General features: G+C 37.3%; 1 long non-coding RNA gene across 1 annotated transcript in view; it reads left to right on the forward strand.

The window, feature by feature from the left end:
- LOC143646225 (uncharacterized) overlaps positions 1-13,997 on the forward strand; it is a 30,908-nt gene extending 16,911 nt beyond the window's left edge. The window contains exons 2-3 of the long non-coding RNA XR_013157398.1: positions 7,275-7,448; positions 13,828-13,997. This is a non-coding gene — a long non-coding RNA (uncharacterized LOC143646225). The remainder of the gene's footprint in view (positions 1-7,274; positions 7,449-13,827) is intronic.
- The last annotated feature ends 10,164 nt before the right edge of the window (positions 13,998-24,161 follow it).

Genomic DNA, 24,161 nt, shown 5'->3' on the forward strand with positions numbered 1-24,161 from the left:
GGGTTGTTGCCAACTCTTCAACTGGCCAGATGAGTGGGACTTGCTGATTGGATTCAGCCAAATTAGGAGTCAAGACAAGGACTTATTGCAGATGGGCATTACTCAAAATGCATGGCTGTTACTAGGAGAGATTTGATACGCCCAAACAAAATTAGGTGACTCTTATATAGGATGGGGTGGAATGCCAGGCAATAACAACTGCAGAACTCCCAAAAATGTCTGCTCTAGCTGCTGTACAAAATATTTAAGAGGAGGAAAGGTGTCAAAGAAATGAAAGGCAGTGATTTCATGACAACACATGAGATCCAGGGGTCATTGGAAGGTCTACAAAACAGAGCCAAATCAAGAAAGGATTAAGTAGACTAGCACATTAACAAATATAATTACAGGAAAAACATCTTAACTTTCACTTTTCTGAGTTGCAAGGATCTATGAGAAATACATAATATTTTCTTCATTATTACTGATGTTAATCAATTTTGAAACAGTAACTGTTAAGTTTTTTAATTAGAAGGTTTAGACTTCAGAAAACATTTCAAATGTATTCATTTAGTCGCAAATCTTCTAAGAAGCTGATGGTAATAAGTAATATAGACATTTTCAGTCTTTTGAAAAGAGGAAGAAAAAAACATATCCATTGTAAATGCAATATGATTTACTGTAGGAGGCAGATTTTATGCTACTTTTGGAGCTGTTACAGTCTAATATGTCAACTCTCACACCTCCCACAACACATCTTTGTCAGTGTACAGTCACTCAAAGTATGAAAATTCATAGAACTCAAAATGTTGGGAAATATGTGGTTTGTTGGCAGAGCATTAGAGGAAAACATACTTAATAAGATCAGAAAATCCAACAAAAGTCAGTAATTCTCTGACTCAGAAGGCTGAAATGCTTTCCCTGCAGGTAAGGTGAGAAAAGTTGGCATCAAACCAATCAACCCTTAGGCTCAAGTGTCCCCAGAAACAGGCTTACAACAATTCCTATCTATTGCATCTCTCAGTTTCTCTTCTACTTTAGAAACTAGCAATTTTACTCTAGGGTCCCAAGGAGTTCATGGTAGGAGTAGATAAGATTTAGCCTGCTGCCTCTGGGCAGGTTGATACAAGAGGTGTATGAACAAAAATTTCAACCCTTTATTCATTCAAAAGGTATTTGCTGAATATCTTTTTTGTGCCAGTTATTGCGCTATTCAATAGGGTTGGAAACAATAGGTAGCAAAGTTTAGAGTCAGATAGTGACAAAACTACAGTGCAATACAGTCTAGGTCTATATTTGAGAATCAAGACATGGGTTAGGGCTATGTGATCATAGAGAGAGGCCAATCCAGGGTTGCTAATTTAAGGTCAAAGGGAGGAAAGAGGGCAAAAAGGGGGTGCTGGAAAATAACATCATGGATGAGCACAAAGTGAAGGTGAAAGTTTACAGTGCATGTACTTAGTGAAACTATATTTTCTAAAAATATGTTTTCAAGGTTTTATGCAATATAACAGAAGCTATCAAATATATCTTGGGTCACCATTAGTCCAGTTTGCCTGGCAACACAATGGTATATGCCTGTTGTCACAGAATATTTATTAATAACACCACTCTATTTCCCAAAATTTCCTAACTTGAATAATAAATTATGTAGTCACCCTACATAACAAAGTACAAATGGAAGGGGTGAAAGTCTCCCTAGTGATGTGGTAGATGATTCCCAGGGATGAATCTTGCCCTGGTACTGTGGGATCAACAATTCCAACCTGAACCAAAACGGGGAAAAGAAGTGTAACTAATAAAGTATCAGTGACAGAGAGAGTTCAAATAGAACAGAGAGCCTACTCTGGAGGTCCCTCTTACACAAGCTTCAGTTAGACCTTGCTACTTATCATAACCTCCCAAACCCTAACCAGGACCATTCCAGCCAATCCTAAAGAATACCTAGGGCAATATATAAGATTCCACAAGGGTTCCATGCACTAGTGTAACTTTCCAGAAACCTGCAACCTCCAGATGGGTCTCTGGACCAGATAAGTCCTGAAATTTAGGGGGCCCAGCCTCTCCAGAACCTCAGCTAGTTCCATCTCCCCACCCCATGTTAGTGACAGACCTTTTCAACATGAAAAAGTTAGAATGGCTATAACCAAAACACTCCTGAAGAAATGGATGGAAAGATCAAAGGTGATGGTGGAGTTATACAGAGAAGATAGAATTTAGCAAGTGAATATAATTGCTGAATCATTACATTGATATCTCTTTTAGTCTCCAGTATCTTAGAGCAGCTAGAAGCAAGAACTTAAAATTGTGGAATCATCACCCATATCAAACTCTGAAATATGTTCTACAGCTTATTGTGGTGCTGTGTGTTGAAATGTATTGCTTTTTTGTATATATGTTATCTTTCACAAATAAAGAAAGAAAAAAAAAGTCGATTGCGGTGATAAAAAAATATTTAAGTCTTCTAGCCTCCTATGTTCTGGAGCAGCTAGAAGGAAAAAATCCGAGCGGGTCATAAGGTAGCTCATGACAAACTCTGGGATCTGTCTTGTAACCACTTTTCGAAGAGTGCTTTGAAAACTATTGCTTTTTATTTCTTTGCTTTGTTTATATGTTATATTATACAAGAAAAAATACAAATGGAACCATTTATTATATAGATATTTAAGAAAATTTGACTGAAACTTTCTCCCTTTCCACACAATTTCTTGCCTTTTGAAATTCCAATTAGTCCCAAAGATTTTTACAATTTCCTGGCAGTCTTACATTAACTCGGGCTCCCATGAATTCATATCCTTTTTCTAATTCTGTCTTTGTGGGTCTTGGCAAAAAATTCACCCTCTTAAATTCCACACACACAAAAAATCCACTCCATAATCAACCTTGAGTTTTTTTATTAGTGACTGCAAGTGGAAAATACATATCACACAGATAATTCATTTGAATGTGCAAATTGCATATCTGTCTTCTTTGGAAACTGCTTTGGGAGTTTCTTTTACCAATAATGTCAAGTTTCATATTTTCCTGTGTCCTTGCCCTCTCTTCTACTTTTACTTCTCCCCTTCTTTATCCTTTCCCTTCCTTTCAGGAGCCAATTTAATAGTTTGCCTCTTGTCTTATACACCAGCCTCAGCCTGATATCTGTGGACCTGCTAACATCTATTCTCACCCACTGAGAGGAAGCAAAGCCAGTTTTCTCTCTTATAGCCATTCTAGTATCCATGGAAAATAGAGCTAGGAATATGGAAAAAGAGAAATAACAAGAGAATTAGGGATAGCTGGTCTTGGCAATGACTAGGACAAGGTTTTCCATTTGACTTTGGAAAACCTATTCTTATTGACACTTCTTAAAATGGGGAACCTAAATATTCACCTAAAAGTCTTGTGTTCTTAATTTTCTTTTCCAAATAGGATTTCTCACTAGAAAATTGTCTAGCATCTTACTGTTGCAAATTATTAAATTGGCTTTTTGACATAAATCATCTTTATGTAAGTTTGAGTGGCAGAATATAACCTTTTTAAAAATCTGATTGTTATGTGTATTACTATGCATACTTATTATTCGGGGAAAAATCTATTGTACTGTTCTCAAAATACCAACAGTATGATAAAATATATTGAAGGGAAACAGAAGAGAAGAAAAAGTGTTTCTTTAGCACATTTTAAAAAAATACGCATGTCATAAAGTCCTACACATATGCTAGAGATGGGATGCAAATTTGCCTCAATACTTCCTAGCAATAAAAGCAGCAACCACATATAATCTGTGAAAATATTCACAAACCATAAAACTAAAACAAACAGAAAAAAAATCTCAGGAAAAGAAGAGCCTTTCTTGATATGAAGATCTGAGAAGAATTTCCCCCCAGAAGAGCCTTTCTTGTTATGAAGATCTGAGAATTTCTCCCATGAATTTTCATTAAAAGGATATTTGTGGTGAAATGGACTCCGTTCTCAATAATGTCCTTCAAAGACTTCGAAACAGATTTCTTTAGTATAACTGCTTCTACGGTGCTGGTTAATTATATAACGTCAAATGCAATTGATTAAAAAAAATCGTAGCTGAGGCTAAAACTACATTGTGGGAGTATGCAGTGTTCTGGCGGCTTGATGCAAAGACATTTTTATAGCATGCCCAGCATTTGATGGTTTGCAGAGTCTTCAGCCAATCCTCCTTGATTATAATTTCTCAAAACCAAGATTTTGATAGGAATTGAACAGCAGTAGTTCAAATTTATGTTCTCTGGCTAGAATTTGCAGTGTGGATATTCTGAGTTGCTGATTAAGGGCAAGTCCAGATTCTCTGACAATCATCTAAACAGGTTTCCTGGGCAATTAAATAGCCTAATCAAGACTTATCGCGGAATAGAAGCCCACTTCATCTCCACATAGAAGGTGGGTCAAGAAAGCCTTTTTGGCAGAGTGAAGTCTTCCTCAGAACGTGGTTCTGGGTCTCCTCCAACACGTTGACAAATACACAATCAACACCTAAGAGACGTGTGCCTTAGAGCATGAGTTTCATAATTTTAGCCTTAGACATTTTTCAAAACAGTCATTGGCAATCAATCTTCTCAGTTATTTAACCATACCCTGCTGAAGCATTAAAAGAAGTGTTATTTTGAGAAATTTCACTTCCCACCTCACTCTCTAAAACAAAGTTCTAGTTTGCAAAATGCACTATATGGTATTTGATCTGCAGAATAGACTTGAATGGTCGTGAGCTTTTAAATATTGGGTAACATTTACTGAAAACAGCAATGTGGCTTTTGAAGCAGTTTATCTTGAATTTTTCTCTCCAGTACCAATTTGCTAACAGACTTGTTCTGGAAGCCATTTGTTACATAATACCATAAACAGGGTAGAATATATACATAAGTTTTCTATTTTCCATAGTACAGGTGTCATGAGAGAAAGGAAGATATTACCTTAGAGAGGCTGAACAACTTGGAAGAACTGGGAGAACCACTGTTGTGACATGAACAGGTCCTAGCCTAAGCCCAGTACTTCGCTATAGAAATTGTGCCCAGCAGCATTGTGGAGACACAGAGCCCTGGCCTGGAGGTCTGAATATGGGCTCTGGTTGGGTTCTACTGTTTACACAGTGTGACCTGAGCAAGTAACTTATCCTCTTGGAACCTTTGTTCTTCCTCTATGAATGTCCAGAACAAATCTGTGGTTCTCAAGCACTTTAATCTATAAAATTTCCACAAATGAAACTTTGCTTGTTAGCCTGGTATGCAACATAGGTGAAAGTGAAATTGCTGTGCCGAGGTAGAAGAGCACTTACCCCTTTCAGCCAAGGCAAACTGAGGAAACCCCGTTATTGTATAGAATGCAGTCTTAAAAACAAATGGCTGAGGTGATCTAGAACATCATCTTGGACCGCTATTGGAGATCATCTGGTAAAATCTCTTTACTGGTTAGAGGGGAAACTGAAGAGCCCAGAATAGGGAGTGGCTTTCCAAAGGCCAGGGCAGTGACTCAAGAGTCCCAGGCTCCTTATCCAGAAATCTGTTCCCTATACTTGAGTCAAGATAAAAGTAAGACCAAAAAATATATATGTATGTTTCTGGAGTGATTAGCCCTCGCCATAGTGGGTGCTGAGTCAAAGTGCTTGTTGAATCGAATTAAATGGGAATAGCTTATCATGTTCTAACATGGATGTGCTAGACCGAACCATGTCCTCTACAGAGACATGCTCAACTACCAATCCCTGTCTCGTGGGTGAGAACTCATTTGCAGATGGAATCATCAAAGATCCTACTAAATGAGGCCAAACTAAAGCAGGATGGGCCTTAATCCAATATGAATGCAGTATTTATAAGCAAAGGAGGCTTGGACCTGGAAGTCAGCAGAAACCGGAGAAGAAGACAGATCTCCACGTAACAAAGGCAGAGACTGAGTCACGCCCAGAACATTGCAGATTTCGGAGAAAGCATGATCCTGCGGGCAACCGGATATTCCGCTTCTAGCTTCCAAAATCTGAGACAATAAATTCCTGTTTTGTAAGCCAACCAGTCTACAGTCTTTGTTCTAGCAACCCCACCATACTAAGACAAAGGTGCTGTTGAAGCTTATCATCAACTGTATTTTTCTAATGTGAAGGAAATCAAGGGAGATTTTATGTCTTGCTGGGATAGTGACCACTGCCACCTCTTCTCCTTTCCAACCACCCACCTTCCTCAAGAGTTCCACCTGTGGTTTTGGCTCTTCATTTTTCTGAGTACCACAGTTATTGTTGAGCAAATATTAGAGCTAAGCAGAGAGAGCTTGGGAAGCCTCAAAACTCTGGTCATGAGGCTGGCTGATTTTAAGTGAAAAAATATTGTGTCAGTATAGTTTCATCAGAATTCTGAAGCAAGTCACTTACCTCTCAATTCAAGATAATTAATATGCTTCATATACCTTGATGGAGAAAACAATAGAGAGCCGTAAATAAAATATGGAATATTCTCCCCTGTGTCCAAAATACTCCAATGATAGCATGATTTTTTCTCTATTAGTTGTACACAGATTCTGTGCAAGTTTGTGGATATGGGAAAAGGTACCAGTAGAGTTTCTAAATTCAAAATAGGACAAAATGGCCAGTCCAAAGCTCCTTCATATCTATCTCCTTATTTTAATGAAAATCATTTCCTTCAATGTTATCTATTGACGAACGTAATTGTAAGACATCTACACTATTTGAGTATCACACAGATCAATTTTTCCAAATAGCCTCCCACAGGAAACAAAAGCTGAGCTTGTTTTTCATTTGAAAGGATCTGAACTTTAATTTTGAGATTCTGTATAACTTAACTGGTGTTGACATTTGCTAGCCAATAATGCAATGTATGCATGTGTCTTTCCTTATTTCATTGATAAATGTTTACCTCTGGGCCAAAGTGGATCCTTCAAATGCAAAAGAATCTACTATAGACTGGGAGTTTATTTAAACAATGCTCTGATAAATGTACGAGTTCCAACTTTTCTTAGTAAAAGCTGACACTCCCAAGTTAATCCTACTTGAGCCAAGTATGGTGAATATATACAATCACAAAAAAGCACATCCCTCCCCACAGCAGATGCTCATGGATAGATTTACCATGGCTTTAATCTCCTAAGCAGAATTCCTCTTTCACACTACTTAAATTAATATTATATTTTCTAGCTGGTGAGCATATATTTCATTAAAAATATAAAACTGGTATTAAAAAATCAACCCACTTTTGATACTATTCAAATTATGACCTGTATTTCATCTGCCAAACTGTAAAATTTAAACTGTACTTTGTCTCTCACTTTTATCCTCATAGGTTAGTCTGAAGCCTGAAAGAAAATCCATTACCTAGAGAAGCATCACGTCCACAAAGAAAAGGATCAATATTGATTCAAAATTTTTCAGAAATAAACAAATGCTTAAATGTTAAATTCACTAAAGATATGCAACCTTTAGCAGCATGGGAACTGGAAAGCAACCATATAAACATGTACGTATAATCTCATATGTTAAAACCCATGTTATTTTCAAGTTTTGGTCATTTGTTCTGCCAGGAAGTTGTTAAAATAACAATAACAACAAACACTCAATTCCTTCAGCAGTTTAATTGGGGGAAAGGGAAACTCTTAATTATAAAGGTAAATGCTCCCACCTTGTGGCTAATATTGAAATTGCATGTTCTAAGGGAGGATGGCTTGAGATAGGAAATTCCGTTGATAAAATCATCGCTAACAGTAGTGCCATTTATAGATCCTTTCCTAAATGTCAGGCACCATATTAGGCACTTCATGTAAATTGTCTTATTTATCACTCACATTTACTGAAAGAGACATGCACATCTTATATTTTGTAGTTGTATCACTTACTTTTGAAGCAAAAAACTGAATCAGTGCTCCTACATTCCGAACTATTTCTTTCATACATGAGAACAAATGACATCTCGTTTGTTGAAGTGTTAAAGGAGTCATAGCCATTAACTAAGTTTTTTGTTTGTTTGTTTGTTTTGGTAAACAAAGCTCAGAAATGTTGTTTTTCAGTTTTTCACTAATATTTTCTGTTACCTCTTGAATTATACTATCTTCAGTCATATATAAATGGAAAATGCAGACCTCTAGCTTGAAATTGTAGTGATTATGAGCCTCGAGCCATTTCTATCGAAATAAATGGCATATTTCATTTTGTGACAATCTGGTACAGAGTTACTAAAGATGTCTCCCTCAGAGCTGCTGGAAGAACGTTTTATTTTCAGTGACCTAGTGCTGGCTCACGTCAAAATACTTACTGCTTCTTGATCAAAGATCACTTAAAAAACTTCCAGAAGAAAAAACAAGGAGCATTGGTCTTCAGACAAAGATAAAGATCAAAAGAAAACAGAACATTACATTTCACGACTAAAAATATTAGCAAATTAATTTTATAAGAGGAATTTTCCAGCCTGCATGTCACCAAGTCCACATTATCGTACCACCTAATTTTAGCAAAACCAGTGCCAGAGACAGAGACAGAAGGACAGAGTGAGAGGGGCTAATTTCATTCGCATCTCTTTTAAGGAGAAAGTAACATTTTCTGGAACTATTCCTCAGTGAACATTTCTTAGGTTTACACCAGAGACTCCCCGGCGTGATTCCAGAGGCAGGGGACAGAATAAAACCTTACTGTGGGAACTTACTCCATCTTAGAGAATGTAATTAATGGTTGATGGTTGGGAAGCCTCTGCGTTGGAGCATGGCAGTGGGCAAAGCCTGGATAAGGAATTCTATTTGTAAAAGCTTGTTTAAGCTTGAAAAATATAAGGTTGAACAGATAAAGCAGTCTATTATAGTCACTGCTGGTTGGTTATTTTCAGCCCTTGACAGCATGCAGGTCCTGTTTTGTACAAGGAGCTGGAAACCATTGTTACCTTACCTCCTGCCCCTCCCGGCTCTCTTTCCACCCTTGCTGTCCCGACATTAATGACCACTTCTGTGGAACTGAAAGGAACTTTTTACAACAAGCTGATTTAGACAGGAAGGATCTGTCTTTATGTTTTTTCTGATCTACTTTATGTTTTTATTGGGAATGCCTTAGCATAGCTTTTCTTACTTTACTTAATTCGAATAAAGCAAAATACATGTAAGTTAATTAAGAAAGTCATAGGACTGTATGTTTTCACTGAAAGGAAAAGGTTAATGAGAGAGCAAGAATTACGTACTGTCACAACTAATTCTCTTATTAGATTTGCTTTTTGAAGTAAATTTGGTGTTAGAAAAGTCACCTTAATGAAAGTTTTACGTCTATAAAAACTAATCTCAGTACTATTTAATCTTTTTATGTTATAAACCCTTTGAGCATCAAGGTAGAGTTTCCAGCTCAGCAAAATGTGGTTCTGCTCCTCAAATGTATGCAACAACATATGCCATACCAAGATAAATGAGTGGTTCATTCTCATATTTTTGCAACAAGGCCGATTTCAAGGGACCTCTCGTTGTTGCAGATTTCAATGTATAACTGAATCTCCAACCCTCCTTACATAGATATATATTTTCCCAAGTTATAGAAAAAGAAAATGCCATTTTACGACTTCCTAAATATCATGTTATATCTACAGACTAGCACTACAAGTTGAAACTTGCCTTGGAAATGGAAGTGTCTGTATTCTGCAACTCTTCAGCCAATGTGCAAAAGACCGTGTGCACAGTCTGTTCCCTTTCAGAATTGATTCAGTGTATTGAACGAGTTGCTGACTAGAGCCAGTGAGCACCTCCAAAACAAAGTCTACTAGGTATAATAGTCTTCACAGCCTGAAACAGCCTCTGAGGCTTTATCTACAACAGCTGTGTGCTTGACTCAGCACATGAGCTACTGTTAAAATTGAGATGCCAAGCTGGGATGTGTACAAGGACCAAATTAGCACACCACTGCTTCTTACTACTGTCAAATTCCACCGGGCTTTCTTTCTCTTGAATTATACCATTAACTCCTTCCACTTAAGAAGTGCAAGCGAATAAAATGGATGCATAAGCAGACGGTCAATAATTTGAAAGTTCCATCTAGGTTCAATTTCTTTAAAATAACATGGTATCTGTAGCATAGCTCAAAACGAATAATATGTGGAGAGTAGTCAGGATTAGATTTATGGAGGATATATCCATTAATAAGACTTATGAGCTCTTGCTCACTGCTGGCGGAGATTGAGCCCCTACACTCTCATTCCCCGCATACTCTGAAGGAAGAATAAGAGGTTGTGTTGGTTTGAAAGGATGTATGTCCCCTAGAAAAGCCATGTTTTAATCTAAATCCCATTTCATAAAGGCAGAATAATCCCTATTCAATACTGTATGTTTGAAACTGTAATCAGATCATCTCCATGGAGATGTGATTTAATCAAGAGTGGTTGTTAAACTGGATTAGGCAACGACATGCCTCCACCCATTTGGGTGGGTCTTGAGAAGTTACTGGAGTCCTATAAAAGAGGAAACATTTTGGAAGATAAGAGATTCAGAGAAAGCAGAGCAGAACGACATAGCCACGAGAAGCAGAGATCACCAGCCAGCGACACTTGGAGATGAAGAAGGAAAATGCCTCCCGGGGGAGCTTCATGGAACAGGAAGCCCGAAGAAGCTAGCAGATGATGCCATGTTTGCCATGTGCCCTTCCAGATGAGGGAGAAACTCTGACTGTGTTCACCATGTGCCTTCTCACTTGAGAGAGAAACCCTGAACTTCATCAACTTTCTTTAACCAAGCAAGGTATCTCTCCCTGGATGGCTTAGATTGGACATTTCTATAGGCTTGTTGTAATTGGGACATTTTCTTGGTCTTAGAACTGTAAACTAGCGACTTATTTAATCCCCCTCTTTAAAAGCCATTCTGTTTCTGGTATATTGCATTCCGGCAGCTAGCAAACTAGAACAGAGGTGGAAAAAGTGAAATGGCTCTCCTAAGGCATCCTTCAGGGAACTTCCTCAGAGAGAATGACATTCTTCTTCCTAGTAGATGCACAGACTCTGCAAACGCAATCCCTATAATCCTGATAGTGCTTGGGTTGCCTGGAGGTAGAGGGGAAAGAGCTATCACAGATCGCATCCCAGAAGAATGGCTTTAGATGGTGTCTGAGGACACCGTATGGTCTGATTTGAGGATCATCCAGGTGTCCCCAGAATTATCGCCCTTTCTTAAGTTCTTGAATTGCCAGCATTCTAGATTCATTCCTTTCATTTTAAAGTCGGAACTTTTTGGTCTTCAGAAGCTCGTTATTAAAGGTCAACATCCTTGTTCAGGAAGAAACAACTCTATAGTTGGCACTTAAGTGAAGATTAGTTGACTCTTCCCCGAAAAGAGGTTGAAGATAGTTGCCACATTACCTAGCAGCAGAGAGAGCACATGGAGAAAACATGGGTTTTATAAAAATACACTCTATCTAACTTCCGTTTTCTCCTAGGGTTGATATTCTGCTCCTATTCAAAATAGCTGCTATTCATGTCTCCTACAGACTAAATAGCTACAGTTTGTGCTTCTCAAAACACAGAGGCTGGGAGAAATATCTCACATTTTTTCTAATGAGGAGGCACAAGGTATGCTTGGTATTTGCATAACCTATATTCTGATATGTATTGCTGAGATGTCTACTAATTTAGTTATTAAGAGCATGCTATAACTATTACAAAGCAGGAGAGAAATTAGTGACAGACTTGGTCTCAATTCCTACTGCAAAGCTCTTTTTCACCATCTAATTAAGAAATAGTTCTTAAATACTCATGTTTCATCTACTGGTAAACCCTCCTTCTCTAGGTTAATATACCACAGGACAGAGTTTTTAGATGACTTCTGATTAACCCATCTGTCTTCTTCAAGATAATCTGAAATAATAGAAAGAGTAATAGAAAGATACACACAAAGGGAGAAGACACCCCTGTGAATTTTCCATCTGCAAGACTAAAACTCTTCTCAGCTTGCCCTAGCTTTTCATGGCAAAAGAATTGTGCTATCCTTAAAGTCCTACTACCATGCTACCATAGTTCATGTATGGGACCTAAAAGTGAGTGCAACAATAGTGGATAAAGCCGGATGCTTCTAATATGAGGAACAGAACTGCTTACATTTCACTGGACTATCAACTCCCTTAAGCTACTAGCATATGTACAACTAATTATCTTTGACATTTTACTGTTCCCTTTTGAGGGTGGGGAGTCACTGATTAAGATTCATGTTTGTACATAGCAACTCTTTTTCCCTGATCCAAGTGAGAAAAAGAAGTTCAAATCCCTTAAATGTCGGTAAGATTTTTTTCCCTCTTACCGTAAAAAAGCCCTGCCTGGGATCTTTTACAAGGTATTTATTAAACAAGGAAATTGCACCTATTGGGCTGCAAACATTTCTGTGCATCCTAACAGCAGAAGCTTTAGAAATGTGAAGAAATCGGGGGGGGGGGGGACTCAATCAAGTATGAATCCAAGAAACTCTGAACTTAGTGGGAGAAGAATTCCAGGAAGGTAAGAAGCCAAATCTAATTAAGTTCGATATTCTTAAAAGCATCATACTCTGCTGATTTGTTGGATCCTAAAAGCTACATCATTTGGATTCAGCCTTGTCATGAAAAACTCTCATACATCTAAAAAAAAAAAAAAATTGTATTTTTTCTCTTTCATATTGCAACATACATCAAATAAAGCTATCCAAAATGGAATTGCTCCAGGCCCTCAGGAGAGGTTAGACCATGGGAAGGCTTTCCGATCATACAGTACAGATCAGAAACTAAAGCTGTATCAGAACAGACAGTCATCTTGTAGGAATGATTCCTTCTTCCATTCCTCCTTCCTTCCCATCACTACCTTACCCAATGACGTCAAGTCATCCCCAAATCTGTGAGACAGTAATAGAACTGCTTTCGGCCAACCCTCATCACTGAACCCAGTAAGCGAAGGCAGTCTCGGAGGAAGTGAATGTCAATGTTTCATGCAAAGCATAATATTCATTTCAGGCACAGAGATATTCCATATGAAATAAGAGAGCCATTGATGGAGAAGTGCATAAGTGCCTGAAAAGCACAGAACAATATCCTGGATACAGAAGTGATAAATAATAAGGCATTCTGACACACCTGCTACTCGTTAAGAGACAGAAGCCTCTTGGACACCATTGATACTTTCAGCATCTGTCAGAGGAAATAAAGAGCTTTGTAAAGGAAAGGATGTTTTGAGAAGGTGGTGGTAGGACTGAGCAGATGTGTATCTATTTGCTGATTACCCTACAGTGGGACTTAGTGAATAGAGGTTTAATAATTAAAGCTGAGGCATAAACAATATAGATCAAACACAATTATCTAAGAAAATGAAAAGGTTCAATTCAACTCATGAAAGCCTGGTTCCAGTATCCACTTTGCAGTTAGTACTGTGCAATAAAAAAAACAATGTTATTTCTTAACTATTGGGACTTCCTTCAAACTTTCTATAAAATGGAATTTCTTGGGCGGACCAGGGTGGCTCAGCAGGCAGGTCTTGCCTGCCATGCCTGAGACCTGGGTTCGATTCCTGGTGCCTGCCCATGTGAAAATCAGAGATAGTTTTCCTATTCATTACTCCAGCTAACTTTTGGGTCAGGGGTGGGGAATGAAGCATGTATACAGAAGCCAGTTCTTCACGAGATAAGCAAGTAAGCTGCCGTGAAGATCTATTGTCGTAAGACTAAGTGGCCAGGAGAGTTTGCAAAGTCCATTAGCATTTAGGGTCAAGAGCAGGTAGATGAGGTCAAGCCCTTTTAACCTCTGAACAAGAAAGCTGCCTCAGGAATGGTCTCCTGGTCCTTGAGAAGGGAGTGAGGGGACCAGCAAGACTGCAGAACTCTGGACACGCTGAAAATTGAACTTTTTCTCTTTTATTCTCTCTCTTCCAGCCAGGAATCATTACTGCTGGAGCCCAATATAAGGAAAGTGATACTGGACAATGTACACAAGGCTGGAGTCCTTCATTCCTTGTCGGACAGCATCTAGAGACTCTGACTGTAACCATGCCTTGAATGAGGAAAGGAAATTTACTACACAGGACTGAATAAACCATTCTGTTCATTCCATAAATCATTTGGTTTGATTCCTCATAGTCTGAGTTTCTGGGAGAAAATTTGTAAGAAGCTGAATTGTTTAGGACCAATAAGGGAAAATTTAATTTATTACCGCTGAGCTGCTATAGGTGCTAGATCCATCTCTAGTGGATTCACAATGCAACTGTCTCATTTCCAGAGTCCACTTTGGGCTGGGTGGATGCTGGTTTGATAATTATTGACATTTTAATTAAGATCAAGTTCTCTCTGTGTACTTTACCGTGTTTTCAGTGATCTGATTTCCTTTTTTTTTTTCCCTACCTCAACAGCTAAGCTGGAATACAACATCTAACTCCTGAACACAAAATTTGCTATTTCAAGTTGTAACCACAAGATAGCAGAATAACTTAATTTGAGCTCTACCCGGTGAGGTAATAGATCCCAAAACTGATAAGAGAAAATCAGAAAACATGTTACAAATATGATTATAATGTGTTTAAGGAATATATAATATTAAATAAAATTAACTAAACTATATTTTAAATAATTTAAGAATTTAAAGCATAAATATATTATTTGTATTCATAGTGAATTTTAAATGAATGTTATATTGAACTTTATAAACTACACAACAAACTGAACATTTATTAATATAATCATGGCCATTATATTAAAATCCCACTTTCAAGTGATTATAGATAAAATTAGATATATACATACGCATATACATATATATGCATATGTATGTGCATGTGTGTGTATATATATATATAACTGTGTCCATTAATGAGTTCCAGTCCTTATTATTTTGAGTGTCTGTATAAAATCTGTGGTTTAATTATAGTGTAATATAAGAAAGGAGGATAATAATCTATTTTTTAATTAACTATTGCAGTATATTTAAATAGCATGAAATGTCTCATCTTAATAGTCTTGGATAATTCTTCGCAGATCTAAACCATAAACATGTCTCAAAAAGCCTAGCCAGTCCCTGGAGATTTAGCAGAACTTCTTTCAATTCTATCCCCAAAAGCAGAAGCCTGAGAAAACAGATGGGTCTTTCTCTATGACCCAGAGATCAGCAGCCACAGCCTCTGGTGAATAGTCAAGGGGAAGTATTCCAGGGACAAGGGACCTTCTTAAAAAATATTCTGCTTCTTTTCCCCACAAGTAAAAGTAAAACACTAATCCATGCATCATCGGATAGACTGTATCTCAACAAATTACTAAATGTCACATCAGATGCAGGACAAAAGAAGAAAAGGAAGGGATTGGCAAATTGTGGGGAGAAGGCAAAAATTGAGTAAGCAAATGTGATACAATTATTTGCAAGAGAAGTTGACAAATGATATTGGTGCTATATGTTGTAATTATGGAATGAAGTAAAATAAGTTTAAAATCAAATAATCTAGTCTTGATGAATGCTAATGAAAGAGAATGTACAAAATGTTAGTACATTATTGTAAGTATGAATATTTAATGTAACAGTTAAGAATATAAGCATAAAAACATAGAGAATTTGATGGGAACAATACAAAATATTTTTTCAGTGTGAGGATTTTTGAAAATTATTTATAAGGATAAGTAAATCTCAACACCAGTATTAGTGGGGTGCAAGGGTAGAATTCTCACCTGCCATGTGGGATACCTGGGTTCGACTCCTGGCCCAGGCACTTCCCCAAAAAACAAACAAACAAGCAAACAAACAAACAAACAAACAAAATTCAACAAATGGTGCTGCAATAAAGGAATACTCACATGGAAAAAGAATGAAATGTGACCCCACCATATAGCACACCAAAAAAAAACAACAACAAAAAATACAGCAGTGTTAGTAACAAAGAAAGAATTCAGTAAATGAAAGCTGAAAGACTATGCCCATCTTAACTTTTATTTCTGTCTCTGGAAAGACTTGGTTTCCTTAAAGAGAGAGAAAGAGAGTTTGGGGCTATGACGTTGTGCTGGTTAGAAAGGATGCATGTACCCTTGAAAAGCCATGTTTTACTCCTAACCTCATTTTGTAAAGACAGCCATTTCTTCTCATCCCCATTCAGTATTGTATGTTTGAAACTGTAATGAGATCATCTCCCTGGAGATGTGACTTAAGGAGTCACATCTTGATGTGATCTTGATGTGATCTTCCGTGATCAAGAGTGGTTGTTAAAATGGATTAGGTGGAGACATGTCTCCACCCATCTGGGTGGGTCTTCATTACTATAAAAGAGGAAACATCTTAGAGAACGGGAGGTTCAGAGAGAGCAGAGAAGAATGACATAGCCACGAGAAGTAGAGTCCACCAGCCAGCGACCTTTGGAGATAAAGAAGGAAAATGCCTCCTGTGGAGCTTCATGAAACAGGAAGCCAGGAGAAGAAGCTAGCAGATGACGCCATGCTCACCATGTGCCCTTCCAGATGAGAGAGAAATCCTGACCGTGTTCACCATGTGCCTTTCCACATGAGAGAGAAACTCTGACTGTATTCATGTGCTTTCTCACTTGAGAGAGAAACCGTGAACTTCATCAACCTTCTTGAACCAAGGTATCTTTCCCTGGATGCCTTAGCTTGGGCATTTCTATAGACTTGTTTTAATTGGGACATTTTCTCGGCCTTAGAATGTAAACTTGCAACTTACTAAATTCTCCTTTTGAAAAGCCATTCTATCTCTGGTATATTGTATTCAGGCAGCTAGAAAACTAGGATGAACAGATTCTGAGGAGTCACAGATGGGAGTAAGGAGCCCAGTGATCTTTTTCTGTTTTCATTAAGAGCCTCAAAAATATCAATATATTTTTAATACAATATTTCTCAGGAGTACACTAAAACAAATAATCACCAATTTCAACTATTAATTAGAAGATATAGCAGACATTTGGATATCATGGTCATTCTAACAAAATATTACAACTACTTTCCTCCTTAACTACTCCTTCTCTTCATATATAACCTAAAAGAAGAGAGAGGAAATTAGTTACCTTTAAGCATAAACCTTTCCTTTGCAACACACAAAAAGTGACATCAGGGCGGGCAACAGTGGCTCAGTGGCAGAGTTCTCAGCAGCTGTGCCAAAGACCCAGATATGATTCCTGGTGTCTGCCCATGCAAAAAAAAAGTGACAAATCAGTGAAAAGACTTTTGTCCCATTTCTCCTAGCATTCCATTCTAAAGACGTCTTAAGGGTTGAATTATGTCTCCAAAAGTTATGTTGGCATCCTAACCCTCAAGACTTGCAAATAGGGTCATTGAAAATAGAATGAGTTAAGTTAAAATAAGGTTGCACTGGAGTAGGATGGGGACTTAACCCAATACAGCTGGCATTCTTAGAAAAAGAAGAGAGGAAACGTGGGCAGACACTGAGAAGATGACATGATGGTGGAGGAGAGACTGAGTAGGCCACACACCAAGAATATCTAGCCAATGCTAGAAAGTAGAAAGAAGGAAAGAAGGATTCTCTCTTACAGAATTGGGACTTCTAACCTCCAGAATTATAAGATAATAAATATCTGTTGTTTTAAGCCATTTAGTCTATAGTATGTTGTTATGGCAGTCCAGGAAGCTAAGAAATCATGTTTATATTTCACTTAACACCATTTGAACCCCAAATTTCAAGTCCATCTCAGACAACTCTCCTGACACCCACATTTTTGTATGCAGTTGTCTCATGGACACACCAGATTGATTAGGCCCTGCAGATTCAGCAAGTCCAAAACTTTAAGGATGAACATAGTTCATTCCCTTCAAGCCAACGCATTCATTCTTCAGAATAGCTTTTCTAATTTAAGACATTAGCTCCCTGCCTAGCATACTGAAACCACATTTTAAATGATCTTTCTGCCTCTAATATGGAATCTTTCCATTCTACCAAAGAGAACTTTTTGAAAATAAAATCTGAAGAAGTCACTGCCTTTACTTAACCTTCTTAATGACTCCCCTATAGGAGGAAGTCAAAACTTAAATATGAAGGTTTAATCATGTCATGGACAACCTTGTATGTTTTCCTAAGTTTTTACTTCCTTCATTAACAGTGTTACATAGAGGAAATGACATCTTCAGATTTGTCAATCACTTCTTTTTCCACTTTCCTAACTTCTCTACATATTGATCACTCTGTGTCCCAGAAATTCAGAAATTCATATGGTTTTCTTATGAGTGTCTTGCATCTCACACCTCAGTGTCATTGCTCAAACTCTCCATGTTCCTTAGGTACCTTACCATCTTCACATTTCTCATTGAATGTTGTACAAGTCCTTTAAGTTCTAGAACTCTCTAGATTTCTTGCTATTAAACGTCTCTTAAGATAACTATTTGAATTTGATTATTCTTTCCCTTGAACCAAAAAAATCTAGAACATAATTGTATTACTGTATGATAATACTTTATCTTAAAATGATTTTCATGACTGTCTTCTCTGGTAGACTTTGGAAGCCTTAGTACAGGGGAACATATCTTTCATTTCCAATGCCCTGGAGAGCATTTGATAAACAAGAAGCACTGCGCTACCTAAGGAATTACATTTAAAAATAGGTAGTAATTGAATTAAAGGCATATAAGGTCTCTGATGATTAAGTCATAATACTAAATATTATGGGAGAAACAAATACAGATAAAATATCATTCTAGCCTCAAGGATGTCTCAAGGGGGCATGTGGAAACAAAATCATAACAACATAAAAAGCAATATTGCTATGGAAGATAAGAGAAAAGAGAGATTATTTTTCCCCAGCCAAAGAGACTAAAAAGATTTCATAGGAAAAGAGGAATGAATGTAGGAATTGATAGAGGTACAGCACTAAAATCCAAATCGAAGTGCTCATATTTCAATTGAAATGAATAAGGAGCCCTCAAGGTTTTGCATGCATGGAAATGAATGTGTAGAACCAGTCCTTAAAAGCATTAATCTAATGGTAGTGTCAGAAAAATTGCGAGAGAGAAGACCAATTTGGAACAATGAAGGCCAGACAATGAAGGTAGGTCAAAAGGTCATTTAGAGAAGTATTATACCATCTTGGGCCAACACTTATGAGGTCCTAGATATCTGAATATCAAGAAATAGTGCTGTGTCAATAGTAAAGAGGTGGGACCAAACTTGGGGTATTTGGAAGATATGTTCAATGTAACTTGGCAATTAATTTCATAAAAGGTCAAATAAAAGAGATTTTCAGTAAAGAATCAGAATTCTTAAATCTGGGAACTGAAAGGACAGTGGTTCCATTACCAGAAACAGGGAATGCATGAAGAACTTTAGAAAGAAAGATTACTGCTTTGAGCACAAAATTGAAGATACTAGTATATCTTAGTTAAGGATGTTCAGTATGCAACTGAAAAGTTGTCTGAAAGATAAAAAAAAAAATAGAAAAGATTGGGTTTGAAAGTAAAGATTTTGGTCATTTGTGTATAGAAGATATTTGAAGACACAAGAACAGGTGTCAATACTAAGGGATAAAATTTAGGAAAAGAAGAGAGTTGAGAAGGAAATTTGGGGGAAACTTACATGTAGGAAACCAGAAAAGCACAAGAGTCCAAAGAAGGAACATAAAATAAGAAAAAGTGATGATGAGACATTGAAATAGAGACAAAGCCAAGTGTCGATATGAGAGAGCCATTGACAAGATCCAATGCCAGTGAGGGATTGAAGTTGCTCTGTTCAACAGGTTAGCCACTAGCTACTTGTGCCTATTTAAATTTAAATTAAATTAAGTTAAATTAAATATACAGTTCTTATTAGTCACATTAGTCACATTTCAAGTGCTTAATATCCATAGACGGCAAGTGGCTACCATCGTAAGTAGTGCAGACTAGAAAATTCCTCATCACAGAGAGTCCTACTGGGTAGAGCTAGATTGAGGAATGCAGAGACTGGAGGGGGGGAAGTCCACACAAAGCTGGTCTTTCACAAAAGCTGAGGGCCTTTTAGGATTACATCAAGATTAATTCCTCACATTTCCACTTAATATCAGGGCCTTTTTCCAACCGCGCTTAATCTCTTTATACTAGAGTTTCTAGTACTGACTTCATGGAGTTAGTTTTATTTTTTTTTGGACAATTAAGTGTTATAATGTAAATATTTTACCACAATTCCTGGATCCCTGGGGAAGGGATGGAAGCCAAATTGCTGAGGGTTACGAAGAATACAGGTGACAGTGTGATAGATATATCAGGTTTAGATATATCTACCTTAGTACGACGGAAAGATAGAAGGAGAGCTTATGCAGGCAACAAGTTTAGGAGAAGGTGTTTTAAGATATGTGACCTAGAGGAGACATGAGTATGAGAGGATAAAATGGAGAGTACACAACTCTTCAAATAAAATCATTACCCTCCCCCTACATGGGACATGATTTCCAGGGGTGTGAGTCTCCCTGGCAATGTGGGACCTGACTCCCAGGGATGAACTTGGCCCCGGCACCTTTAGATTGACAATGCCTTACTGACCACAAGGAGGAAAAGTAATGTAACAAACTAAGGTATCAGTGGCTAAGAGAGTTCAAATAGAGTCAATAGGCTATTCTGGTGGTTATTCTTATGCAAGCTTCAGCTAGATATTGCTGATTGCCATGGTTTGCCAAACCCCAACCCACATCATTCCTGTTAATCATAAAGAACACACAGGGCTCTGAGATTCTACAAAAGTTGCACACATTAAGTTTACTTTTCATAAACCTAAAACCTTCATATGGTTCCTAGGCCAGATAAGTTCTGAAACCCAGAGGTGCCAGTTTCTCCAAGAATATCAACCAGTTCCATCTGCTTATTCCATATTGTTGACACCCCTTTTCAACATGAAAAAAGTTAGAATAAGCATAACCCAAATATCCCTAAATATTGGGAGAAGGATCAAAGGAGAAAGAGGAGTTATAGCAGACAAGTTAGGATTTAACAAATGAGTAGGACTACTGAATCATTGTATTGATGTTTCTTTTAGCCTCCAGTGTCTTGGAGCAACTAGAAGGAAAAATCTGAAATTGTGTCACTGTAATCCATAACAAACTCTGAAATATGTTCTATAACAAAAGTTAAAATGTACTTAGAAATGTATTGCTTTTTTGTATATATGTTATATTTCACAATAAAAAATGGTTAAAAATAAAAATAAGGAAATATTTTTAATGTTTTATTTATTATATGCAGAATGATGTTCTCCATTGTTAAATTAATACATGAATTATAAGCTTTGTATATAAAAGAACATGGAGGGTACAGAAAGAAGGACAAATAAGAAGGAAGCTGGTAAGAATGCAGAAACATCAATTTATTATGCTTTCTTATTTTTGGAGGGGTGTGAGATATCTGTCAAAGATAATACCACATTTCACTGAGAAAATATGGGGATGGAGAGGACACATTTTATTAGGGAACAGCAGGAGGAAGTGAAAATAGAAGGAAAAGGTTTTTATCATTTCTCCTGGGGTCATACTATAACCAGGGCAGGATTTCCAAAAAGATTTTATTCCCAAACCCAAGTCTGACTCCATTGATAGCTTCTCCCTGTAGTCCAATGGTGAGAGAGATTCTGAGGTCTTGTTTGGACTCTTTGGAAAAGAGTAAAAGAATACAGTGCAATTTGTACATGGGCAACAAAATCTCTCCCTAAGGTCAACCTTGCATAAGAATTTTGTTTAATTGATTTCAAGAAGGTGAAGGGTCACAGCCTGAAAGGACCATCCTTTCCTTTTCTTCCTTAGAAGGTTTCCTGCTTCTGGAACTCATGAACTGCAAAATCTTTGGATTCTGCCTCTGGAAGCCGGTTCTCTATCTAGTGGCTCACATTCTTAGAACCAGTAGGCCATGTCTTACCGCTTCCCTCACTAAACACAGGGTAAATTCTCCAACTCTCATTCTCCATGCTTCCTGTGTGCCAAGATTTCCAAATGGCCTCAATCCAAATTTCATCCGCTCGGCTCTCCAAGTTCCCTGAGGCATCTCAGGCCCCTACACACCAGACCGTTGACATTCTTTCCACTTATCAGTCACATCCACTTGAACCTTGAAAGGCAGAGAACAGTTAATTGAGATTTTTAAGGATATCTAGTCCAGGGAAGATGCAGTGTGGGATTGAAAGGACAAAGGACAATAATCAGAGAATTTAATAAGTCTTTTGGGTTTTTTTATTAATAATATATTGTTTTGTTTCCATGATGGAGTAAAGATGATGAACATTGAACTTGTATGAGCAAATACATCTTTGAACATGATTGCACACATTGGGAAACTAGAAAAGGAATACAGGACAAACTTGCTTCATATTCAATGCATTCAGTGACCGATTCTGAGATATCAGGATTTGAATGAAAGAAAGAGTTTTAATTGTGGTGTGCAGCACAAGGAGTGCAGGAGGGTCTTAGGTTTGTCTCCCTGAACTGCAGAAAGTTGTACAGTTTTATAGTATTAGGACAAAGGCAGGCAGGCTTAGGGTAATTAATTCTGGGCTGACTCATGTTACTACTTTAATAGTTGTTTCAGTTTGCTAAAGCTGCTGGAATGCAATATACCTGAAATGGGTTGGCTTTTAACAATGGGGATTTATATTAATTAAATTAATGGGAAGTTATAAATTGCAATTCTAAAAGGCATCAGCAAGAGTATACTTTCTCTGAAAGAAAGCCCATGGCTTCTGGGGTTCTTCTGTCACGTAGGGGGAGGCACATGGTGACATCTGCTGGTCCTTCTCTCTTAGGTACTGGATTCATATGGCTCTCTGAGCATCTGTGGGTCCTCTATTAGCATCTCCAGGGAATTTCTGTCTCCGCTATCTCCAATGTCTCTGTCTTTTGTCCTCATAAAGGGCTTCAGTAAAAAATTAAGACCCACCTTGAATTGGGTGGGTCACATCTCCATGGAAACAACCTAATGACAAGGTCTCACCTATATTAGGTCTGAACCCACAAGAATGGATTAAAAAATCACGGCGTTTTTTGAGGTACTTAGCAGTTTCAAAAGAGCACAATAATTATTAGAGGCTTTATGCAGGTGTAACAAGTTTCAGGATTGTAAGAAATAAGATAAGAAGGTCCAAATTGCATAAATTGAGATAGGGAGTCTTGGGAGAGCTAGTCATGAATTATGGTGCAAGATGTCATTATCCAAACATTTAGGTATCTGGGTTATAGTTCAGTGCTTTATAACACTGAGACAAGATTACTTTGCTAAGTTCACTGACAAAGCAGCCAGGAATTTTTCAAGAAAAGTTACATTCTTCAAGAAACTGCATTTACAGATAAGATGCATATACCTGCTTAATAAAGCATTATTGTCAAAGTATCGGGGAATCTGAGTTGCTGTGCCTTACTACAGTTGTGGGCTTTTGCTTCTGGTTACTTCAAAAAGTTACAGACCATAGGTCAGTGACAATTTTTATGTTTTAAGTTTTTGCCTTCTGGCTACATCAAAGGTTAGCACACTTTTGGGTTACAGTTCATTTAAGGCTTGACTATTCTGATATATATTATATATATATATATATATATGTATTATATATATATATTAGAGTAAAATAAGAATGAAAGCTTGCTTTATAAAATAATTCAATTGCTGATAAAAGATAACAGTGATTGTGGGTTTGCAGGTTTCAGAAGTTAGCAGGCCCCATACACTCTTGATTTTTATATGATCTTTTACTACTAATTGTCAGACAATGGATTTGATATTGGTGATAAAATGATGATGAAAATATCACCCCTGATTTCAAGGCAATTAAGGTATCGTACATAGGAGGTACGAAATTATTTTTGCTGTTGTTAAATGAATTGACAAAAATAATAAGGATTTGGTCTGGTTTTATATAAGGAAGACTAATTGCAGCCATTACGTGATCTTTTACGTTCTTCATGCCTAAATACTTCCTAGAGCAGCAGTGATCATATAGACCATTAAATGTGTCAGAACAACTTAGATGTAAGATTTATTTGAATAGAAAATTAACTTGTTTTTGCATAGTTCTGCATTTTTCATATTTGAAAAAAAAAGGACAATATTTTTCACACCTTAGCTCTGTCATTAAAAATCCCAGCATTGCTGCTTTCACCCTACCTCACTTCTCACTCTCCCCAACAAAAATACTCAAATTTGGAAGGGATGCAAATTCCTGGATTAGGTCAAGTATTGCCAAAAATACAGTGGCCAGACATTACTGCATAAAGCTGTTCGGCTTTCATATTATTTTTCTTCCTTAAATTGAGTCATTTGTGACAGTTTTA

This window comes from Tamandua tetradactyla, chromosome 9 (genome assembly GCF_023851605.1).
Source record: "Tamandua tetradactyla isolate mTamTet1 chromosome 9, mTamTet1.pri, whole genome shotgun sequence".
Lineage (NCBI taxonomy): Eukaryota > Metazoa > Chordata > Mammalia > Pilosa > Myrmecophagidae > Tamandua > Tamandua tetradactyla.